Source organism: Triticum dicoccoides, chromosome 4B (assembly GCF_002162155.2).
Source record: "Triticum dicoccoides isolate Atlit2015 ecotype Zavitan chromosome 4B, WEW_v2.0, whole genome shotgun sequence".
Classification (NCBI taxonomy): domain Eukaryota; kingdom Viridiplantae; phylum Streptophyta; class Magnoliopsida; order Poales; family Poaceae; genus Triticum; species Triticum dicoccoides.
The window spans coordinates 253,343,988-253,354,792 of NC_041387.1; the positions used below are offsets into that span (position 1 = coordinate 253,343,988).

At 44.9% G+C, this 10,805-nt stretch overlaps 1 long non-coding RNA gene across 1 annotated transcript; it reads left to right on the forward strand.

Moving 5' to 3' along the window:
• Positions 1-7,768: 7,768 nt before the first annotated feature.
• Positions 7,769-9,576, forward strand: LOC119295923. Its single transcript, XR_005144503.1, has 2 exons — positions 7,769-8,246; positions 9,073-9,576. It is a non-coding gene; the product is annotated as an uncharacterized LOC119295923 (long non-coding RNA).
• The last annotated feature ends 1,229 nt before the right edge of the window (positions 9,577-10,805 follow it).

A 10,805-nucleotide genomic window follows, 5' to 3' on the forward strand; every position in this document is an offset into this window, starting at 1 on the left:
TGTGTGTGTGAGAGAGAGAGAGAGAGCTGGAGTCTTAGTGTGTGTGGGGGGGTGCATGTGTGTGTGTGTGTTTGTGTGTGTGTGTGTGTGTGTCACGGGGTCCTTTGTGGCGGATGTAATTTAAGTGTGCATGGCTTCATCATAGAGAGGTGATGTGTATGGCACAGGCCACCAGCGATGGGGTGCGAGAGAGAAAATTCCCGTAGAGAGGGAAGAGAAGGTGTGTGCGCGTGAGAGGAGTCGACATCGAGAGAACGTGTTTGTTCAAGAGACACCGAGGAAGACTACTATATATCGATGGTGCATGTAGGCGGGAATTAAACAAAGGGATGGTCTTATTGGTTTCGGGGATATAGTGGAAGAGTGAGAGGCGGGGGCGGGGGTAGCTAGAAGAAGATTGTTAAGTGTGAGTGTGTGTTTTACCCATCCAGGCGGAAGTTATGTGCACACAAGAGGAGAACTATTCGATGTGGTGTTAGGATTGAGGGTAATTAACTACATATGGAGACATAGAGACCTTGAACGTGCATGTGTGAGAGGTATACATGTATACGTGGGATGTGTGTGTGTCTGTGCGCGCGCATGATCGAGATAAAAGAAAGAAGACATAAGTCATAAGATCAACGACATGGGAGATACGGATCGCTATGACGATATGCATGCATGCGAGAATGCACGAAAGAAGGGCCGACAATTGAGCATGTGTTTTTGTCCTTAGGAGATAGTGGCGTGGTCTGGAGCATGCATCTATGGCGAGCAGAGGGAGTGAGGCACAATGATTGTGCAAAAGAGATCAACCTATAAATGCATATGTATGGAGAGACATATATAGTGTGGGTGATAGGAAGCAAGACTCCGTGCGAGAAAGAAATGTTGAAACTATAGATAGATACAGAGATGGAGATGCTAGCTAGAGGGACATCCACTAGTTTGGGTGTTGGAGATGACCGCCGGGTGGTTCAGAGGGTGAAGTTTTATATGTGTGTGAGAGGTCACTTGACTGCATGTAGAGAGAAACATATGTAGTGTGCGTGATAGGAATCAAGAGTGAGGGCGAGAAAGAAGGTTGATGGAGAAACAGATAAATAGAAAGATCAAGATGCTAGCTAGTGTGCATTAGAGATAGGAGTCGAGTGGATCAAAAGGCTGAGTTATGTGTGTGGGTGTGAGAGAGATAGAGAGAGGGTGCATGTGATTCACATACAAACAGATATTAGAGAGAAATGAGATCCCGAGAGACGGAGTTTTGTGTCTTCGAGAGAAAAAGATATTTCACAAGGAGAGTGATAGTTAGAGAGACATATGAGGGAACGCAAGATATCTCTAGGAAGAGAGTGTGTGTGAGCGACATACAAGAGAACAATGGATAAATATGAGACCCGAAGAGACAGAGTTTGTGTTTGTGTGTGAGAAAGAGGTACTTAAGAGGAAGGGTCGTAGGTTCTCATATCTAAGGAGCGAAAGACATCTCTGTATGAGGGGTGTGCGAGTGGCACACATGGGAATAGTAGAGAGAAATGAGACCCCGGGAGACAAAGTTTTGTGTTTGTGTGAGAGAAAGAGATTCCACATGGAGAATCATAGTTGGAGACACATAGTAGAGAGTGAGATATACTTAGAGAGGATAGAGTGATGAAGGTCGACGGAGAGAGTACCGTCAGTGTGCTACGAAGATAAATGATCATTGTCGACATATAGATAGCACGAGAGATACCTGAGAGACGATGAACGCGTATAGGTCCAGAGAGATAGTCCTATATAAGCATGAGTGCTAGCTATATCAGATGAATATCTGGATTAAAGGGGATTCAAATATTTAAACTAGAGATCACGACATCGATAATATCATAACGCAAATTGGTGTATCAAACATGCATATTCATTTGAATTTGGGCACACGTATAATGTTATATAGTTTATCAATATTGGTGATCCATAGATTCTTTAATTACAAACAATGCATGATTTATATACAATTAATGTCTAAACGGGATTACACTATATGTTGCGTGTGTGAAACGCATTATACATGTTTGAGAAGTAAAAAAACCCGCATGAAACACACATTAATTGGAGACAGTTAGCGAGGAATGCATACATTGGATTTCAACATAAAGTGGTTTCAAATATTTGAAAATCCAAATTGATGGATACAACCTTATGAATCTAAGATCATGCCATTTGTAAACCATATTTATGTATAAATGGTGTTGTGTTTTTGAAAATCATGTATATAGAATTTAATTCCAATTGAAAATGGATCCCACCCGAAAAAATAGAATACAAACGGGATTCGAATTGAGTTGGCACGGTCAACGTGCACTCTACAAAATTTAAACGAAGCGGGAAAAGTCACAGTAACCGCCCGAAACCAAAATCTGTGAGATGGAAATTACTACTGCCTATCCCTGCCACGCAAAGCCTATATGTCGGATTTCTATAGGTTTCGATAGGGCTAGGTTTGTAATTTCACCCAAACGTGACGTAATCGCTTCTCACCCGGATTCATACACGGTGGGCGCCAAAACACAGTGTGTCCTCGGCCGAAATCGACTCCCTCCCCTATTCGCCCTGCCGCCACCGTCTACCCTCCTAGATCTGCTTCCACGCCGCCGACAGCCATCGCTACCGCAGCACCGTCAAATTCTCAGCAGATGCGTACATGGCGCCGCACCAGAGGCGGTACTCTTTCGTATCTGCTCAACTTATTTATTGCAGCAAGAAAATAGATTGCCGCTGCTTTACTTTGATTTCTTGTCTTGGTTGCGAAATTGCCTTTGTCTGGTTTGCACCTTCAGATCCGCCATGGCACACTCAACACTATACTCCCAATACATATGGTTTTCCCCTTTTATATTCCACACTAGTTAAATCACAGTAGACTAAATTTCAAAATTGGGTCAGTCGATTTTTTAGAGCTCGGCGGAGTTTGCCAGTGCGAACGAAGGGGCTCGGGTGGTTGTGGGGCCTCGCCGAACGAAGAAAACTCGACGCGGGTGGGGGTTGGGGCGGGGTGGGGGTGGGGGTGGCGGAGGAACACAAGCGGTGGGGGCCGGTGATCCGGCCGGCGGTCCGTGCGGTGTTCTATATGGGAAGAATCAGAGACAAGGAGAAGAAGGGTTAGGATATGTAGGATCTTCATCCAACCGCCTGAAATGATCGAGAGATAGCTGGGAGTTGCATTCTTAGTGCGCTCTGGTTCATCATGTGTGGGCACTGGGCAACCAACATTTTATTATCCAAAATCTGCTTACTCTTCTTTACCATGTTCCTTTTCCGTTCTTCTTTAACATGTACTCTCTCCGTTCCTAAATACAAGTCTTTGTATAGATTCCACCATGGAATACATATCGAGCAAAATGAGTGAATCTACACTCTAAAATGTATCTGGATACATGTGTATGTGATTCATAGTGGAAATCTCTACCAAGACTTATATTTTGGAATGGAGGGAGTATGATAGTAGTATGCTACGTCTTGAGCTTGCGTTGGTTTTCCTTGAAGAGGAAAGGGTGATGCAGAAATAGTAGCGTAAGTATTTGCCTCAGTTTTTGTCAAATTTTGGGTTCCGGCAGACCCTTGAGGTTCGAACTCTCGGGTGCGCACGAAGATCTTTCCCCTACCAACTCACGTCTCGAAGCCTCGCAAGGAATCTAGGCTAGAAATAAGAACACACAAGGGACACGAGATTTATACTGATTCAGGCCATCATTATGGTGTAATACCCTACTCCAGTGTGTGGTGTGATGGATTTCCCTAGGGGCTGATAAACAATACAGAGGAAGAACAGCCTCGCGAGAGGTGTTCTTGAGCTGGTGCGATGAACTGCTTGGGTGAGTTCAGTCGCCTCTTTCTCTCTAGTCTACCCAAAATCTCTCCCCCTTACTCTGTGGTGGCTAGCTCTATTTATAGAGGGAGGCCCTGGGCCTCTTCCCAAATAATGAACAGAAAGGGCGTCAACAATTGGCCATTTTGAAGGGGAACATCTAGTACACTTATCCTGACTAAAGTTGGTCTTCGACTGTCAAAGACTCTGACGGTGACGTCGTTCTGGGCTCCACGGTGACCTCCATCCTGCCGTCCCACTGGTCTTGGTCTTGTTGCACCGAAACAGTAACCTTTGCCTGATGCCTTGGCCTGTGCTTCCCCCCTTTGCATCAAAGGGGAAACAAGGACACTGCGCAAGCCGGCGCCCGCCTGGCGCCCTCCTGGTCTCGATCATCATGGCTTGCATCACGAGCACCTCGCGAGGTACTCTGCCTTGATCTCTCCGCCTCCTCGTGAGCCCGCCTGATGAGGGTGCTCCTGAGGAAGCTTCCTGTCGTCCACCCCGCGAGTTTTGGCCCCTCGCGAGGGTCTTGCGCTTGAGCTGATGAAGCTCGGCTGCACTGTGCCTCCGCTTGAGCCACGTCGCAGGCCGTAGGCAGGCAAGTCTGGGGACCCCCGTTCCCAGAATGCCGACAGTAGCCCCGGGGCCCAAGGTGCGCCCGGACTTGGCTTAGCAGAGAAGCGAAGGGTCCGAAGCGCCGCGGGCCCCAATAGCCTGCGGCCTTGGGCGCCGTGTGGCTATTGATTGGACATGGGCATCTTCGCTTCCCCATGATACCTCATTACGCGCCCAGCTAGGCGGACCCGTGGTTGCATACAGCTATTCCCCTTTCGCCGTTCGCGCGCTTCCTGCCCTTCCTCCTTCCTCGAGCTCCAACCCCCGCCTCCAATCCAACTCGAACTCTCCCCCCTTCCCATCGTCATGGCGCCAACGAAGAAGGAAATGGGAAAGAAGCCCGCGCCTTCACCCCGCTCGTCTCCGACGGCGGCCCCAGCCGTTGATCGGTCAATCATACTCAACCCTGAAGCCTTGGACAAGGTCCGTTCTGCTCTTGCCTCCATCTTCAACGAGTGCGGCAGGACCACAGTTTGTCCTGCGTCCCATGCCTCCTTTGATAGGATCGTCACGGAGGTCCGGTTCTTCGTGGATGCCCTGTGGGCGGGTCTGGTTCCTCCCTTTTTCGCTTTCTTTAATGCGGTGCTCTCCCATTATCAGATTCACATGATGCACTTGGGGCCTGAGTCCATTACCCTTCTGGCTGTTTTTGCCTTTGTTTGCGAGGCAATGGTGGACATTCCTCCTTCTGTTGCCCTCCTACGCCACTTCTTCTCCCCACTCAATGCTCGGGGTGTGTGAGCTTCCTCGCCGTGCCAGAGACGGCTGCTTCGGGGATCGATTTCGGCCTTCCTTCTTTAGTTGTTTGCTTAAATCGTATCTCGGCCGGCGTACTTTCCATCTTGCAATCTCGTCCTCAAACCATTTTTGATAAATCACCATGTTATATCTTTCCCTTATTACATGGAATATGCTTCTTTTTTGTCGGTGTATGTGTCTTCAACTCGTGTTATTGGGCAGTAATTGTTTCCTTTCAACCTCCTTTTGCAAACAGGGCTATCCATTTTCACCTCGTTGCTATTGCGACCTTTTGATAAACTGCACAAATCACTTTTTTCTTAAGAGTGTTTTGTGCAGTTCCATCAAAATGTCACACGAGCAACGTTTTTACATTTCTGTGGGACTGCGGAAAGGGAGATTGATTTTGCTATCCTCCTCATCCAACTCCGTGCCTAATCTTCTCCAACAAAGAAGTTAGTCCTAAAGAAAGATCGTAGAGGTGATCGGCTTCTATTTGTGTGTGTTATGTTTCATCATCTAGTTCCACTATTATTGTAATCACACTGACTGGATATCTTTGCAAACAGGGATGGTCCGCTCGATTTTTGTGGAGCTGCAGAAAATGATCGGATTGTGGTTTCCTCCATACACCTCTTTTTTTGCTATAGAGCTGGGTGAAACAAGCTGCCAAGCAATGAACGCTGTGCCAAGAAAATGGAGCCATGCCTACGAACAACATCGATCAATTTCTTTTTTTTATTTGTACACCTTCTCACAACTTTATCTTCAGTTGTGATGTGAATATTGACGCTGATCTACGAACCATTGAAATGCATTAGCCATGGTAGCTGTGACGTCCCGTTACGTCCAACAGAGTCAGGCGTAACGGAAGCCGTCACTTCAGAGTTGCATCAGGATCAGTTAAGGAAAACAGTATCATGTACAAGACGCAGCAGCTGCCATGAGTAGGCAAGCTTTTATTACATAGACACCTCAAGTGTCGACTAAGCCTAAGCGACCATGACGATAGATCGTCACCCATTTCTAGTGCGAGCCTTCTAGACCAACCATGGAGGGCATCTACTCTCCATAGACTTGATTGCCAACATCCTCATAATCATACTCCACTTCAGAATAACCAGAGTCGTCAAGATCACCAGACTCATCATAAGTACCATTCTCTAGTGCCTCAGAGTTCTCATAACTCCCTTGTTCTGAGAAAATACATAAGTGCAGCTGAGTACGTATAAAATACGTAATCCACAAGTCGCAGGGAAAAGTGGATGTATGAGTTTTTTTAAAAAGGAAAAACTTTATCGGCCATGGCTACCACCACCGTGCCATTAGCTTAAAATACTTTGTAGGTAAAAAAATTATTTTCCCTTAACCTATTATGTTGAAAATTAATTTTATTTATAAAATCTACTAGCGACAGAGCGATGTGGGATCTTACATCCTGTGTTAGAGGAAAACCCACACGACGCACTTCCAACCCCGAAAGCTGGGAGTGATATCACATTTATTCTGATCAGAGGTGTACTGCTTTGCCCATAGCATCACTAGGTCCAAGTCGTCCATGCGCTACTCGTGCGCACGACTAGACCAAGGAACCAGAACCTTTAACCAGCCCGTAGACTACCTCTGCTTTTCCACCTTGCCTTACTATAGGCCAGCGGGTCTAGACCCCTGACCGGCGGTCCCACCCTAGGGTGACTGTACCTACCTGGGTACAGCCACCTTCTCACTCATGCAGAGGTAGCTACTTGGCATGGGTAGCCGGTTCAGCCCGTCCCATTCCAGGTCTATGGTCAGTATGGTTTGTGCCGCTTTTGACGTAAGCGCTAGTTGGTTGTGTCCTAATGTAATACCCTATGTAGAGGAGTCTGCCATCCAAGCCAACCCTAAACGGATTGCCTTCACCAACATGAGCTCCCCTACCCACCAAATTTTTATTTATAATGTAACCCTGCCCGAGTCACGACTACTTAATATAGATACTTCACCTGATCTGGTCCAATTGCCAAATCAGTGGATCCACCTGATCCAAATTTCATTTTATTTATGAAAAGTATTTATTTTTAGTTCTTATGCAAAATTTTGGAAATGACCCATAGCCTGGAAAACATTTATCAAGACATGATCAAGGAGATGACGACTTGCCGGGTAGCGCTCCGACCAACTCGGAACCACCAGATGTGGGTCCTATGCCTGATAATTATTTCACAAAGAAGTTTATACTTTTCCCTAATCAAGATCCAAGCATCAAGCAACACTTCCATACGGTGCAATCCATTTTAATTAAAGAGGTAATGATACATGCTAGTGTGTAATTAGAAGCAAAATGCATACAGCACATCAAGAAGTACTCCCTCCGTTCCAAAATAATTGTCTTTCTAGCCATCTCAAATGGACTACAACATACGGATGTATGTAGACATGTTTTAGAATATAGATTCACTTATTTTGCTTCGTATGTAGTCACTTGTTGAAATCTCTAGAAAGACAATTATTTCGGAACGGAGGGAGTAGTACGCACGTGCACATCACAAAGAGCAAGCAAGCAAGCTCAAAAGGAAAAAACGTGTTTAGCTGGTCGAACCCAACCCCGGCAGAAATATCATTTCTTTTTTCTCCAACTAGTCATCTTCCCCAGCTCTCTACCTCTCTCTCTCTCTCACTGTCACTGGTATGCTCAGCCACGAACAGAACCAACTCCATCTCTCTCTCCCTAACTACAGAGCAGGTCGCCGCCGGCTCGATCTGCCACTTCCGGACATCTCCGGCGACACCGTGGACACCCACAGAATCCCCTCGACTACCTCTACCATATCCCCCCATTTATTTGATCCGCCGCCGCCAAAATCGCCGCCACCCTCAAACCCCAGCGTCGTCTGCATCGGGTCCGATGGGTTCACCACGGGCCGCAGTAGCAATGGCATATCCCTGCCTACAACCTCCTCCAGCAGATCTGCACGCACGAGGCATGCAACTACGGCCGTCGGGAGCGAGCATCTTAACCGGCGCGGCTCCGGCAACATGGCCGCTACCGGCGCCTGGCTCGCCTTTGTCTACTGCTACTAGTGTAAGTGTCAGTCCAAATTTCTCTCTGTGCAGTGTTCTTACCTCTACTGCTAGTGTTTGTGCTATGACTCCCCTTACTGCCATGCTTCTTGTTAATATCAAGACCAAGGAATTAATCAAGCTTTACTCGATGGTGTGGACGTGGTCTCCAGATTTATTCTATATTGTTTATTCAATTTTTAGCTCTACTACACTATCCTCGCACTACTATGATTCTTTTTTAATTAAGCTCATAACTAGGAATTAACCAGTGAATTCCTACTATTACCGACTTGATCAAAAAGCGACAAGTTAATTGCTTCTGATAGTTAGGTGCTGCCACAAACTAAATCTAAATGTTGCTTCTACTGTGTGTGCGCGTGCACTCATTTCTGGACCCTACAATAGTCAAGTGAACATTGACATTGATCACTCAAAACATACTTAGAAAGGGGATCAGGAAAGGGAAAATAAAAGGATATCAGGAATTTATTTGTACAAGATTTGCACAAAGTATGTTTATTTATTTTTCTGTTTTCAGAATGAGGCATGTGCAAATGAGACATGGCAAACATTAGCCAAACAGTGTTCAATACAACTAGGAAGGGATCATTAAGATGAGTAGCATACACAGGAAGCTTGAGCTATTAGCTGTACATGTAAATCTTAGCAAGTTAATATTTGGGATTTAATTCTCAGCATGACATGTCTATTATATACATAGATCTAGTACAAGACAGAGATGGACATGCATAGTACACATGCATCACTAAACCACCATGTACCAATTTGTCTTCATCTAATTTATGTGCTTTCTTTTTCTAACCATCATTCTTCTTTTTACAAAGTAACTAGAGTCCAAAAGATCAGGTGTTCATGTTCTAAGCAAAGATGAAGATGGATCAAGCAAACAAAGCTGCAAAAGCAAGGCACTTGAATAGTACCTGATGGCAACTCAGCATCCGACCAAAAGAGTGGATGGGGATGGTGGGGAGAGCTTGGTTCTCTCTTGTGCGTGTTGTGTGCAGTAGAGGAAGTCAAAGGTGAAAGGAGGAGGCTGCTATTTATAGTAGTGTAGGGTGCTAGGTCGGTTTGGTAAAAGAGAGATGTGGCTGACATGCATGGTTGCATGAGCATGCAAGCCTCCACATGTAATCATGTGAGTTGTACAACGGACAAGTGTATAGTGCATGGTTCGACACGAGATGGCATATAATTTGTGTGTAAGGAATGAGACAAGGGCCTAATTATAAATCTGCAAACAATAAGGGAGTTGGAGAAGAACCATTGTACATGGCTAAATACTAACTTTTTTGGTTGCAATAAATTTTTGATATTAGTGTTGTGGTCAATTATAATTATTCAACTAACTATGCCTTGTGACACTGGTGTAACATAGCGCCGTCAAAAATATTGTTATCTAATTTTGAGGGTTTTTACATCCCTTCCCCCTTCGAAAAATTTCGTCCTCGAAATTTGAGTTGTGACTCGTATAGGCTGGCCCAAGTCTAACCCTCTCAGCCTAATCATGTATAGGCTAGCATTAAAGATTATACAATCAATGCATATGGGATTGTTGTGGAAGACATGCTCAACAATTATTGGGCCTCCGAGTGAGTCTACTTCTATGAGTTTGGCTAGGGAGGTTCGGTCCAAACTACATGCCTCAGCAAAGTGTCGGGATATGAAAGGATATGTTGCCCTTGATGTAATAAAATAAATAATAATAATACTAAGACTACTGCAAGAGGGATTTATAGGTTACTGATGACCCACAAGTGTAGGGAATCTATCGTAGTCCTTTCGATAAGTAAGAGTGTCGAATCCAATGAGGAGCAGAAGGAAATGATAAGCGGTTTTCAGTAAGGTTTTCTCTGCAAGCACTGATACTGTAGGTGATAGATAGTTTTGTGATAAGATAAATAGTAACGAGTAACAAATAAATAAAGTAAATAAAGTGCAGCAAGATGGCCCAATCCTTTATGTAGCAAAGGATAAGCCTGGACAATTTTTAATAGTGATAAAGGAGCTCCCGAGGAAAAATTGGGAATTATCGTCAAGCTAGTTTTCATCACGTTCATATGATTCGCGTTCGGTACTTTGATAACTTGATATGTGGGTGGACCGGTACTTGGTTACTGCCCTAACTTGGACAAGCATCCCACTTATGATTAACCCCTATTGCAAGCATCCGCAACTACAAAAAGAAGTATTAAGGTAAACCTAACCACAACATTAAACATATGGATACATATAAGCCCCTAACGAAGCAACGCATAAACTACGGTTTAATCTTCTGTCACTCTAGCAACCCATCATCTACTTATTACTTCCCCATGCCTTCCTCTAGGCCCAAATAATGGTGAAGTGTCATATAGTCGACGTTCACATAACACCACTAGAGGAAAAGACAACATACATCTCATCAAAATATCGAATGAATACCAAATTCACGTGACTACTAATAGCAAGACTTCACCCATGTCCTCAAAAACAAACGTAACTACTCACAAAGCATATTCATGTTCATAATCAGAGGAGTAATAATATGCATAAAGGATCTGAACATATTATCTTCCAC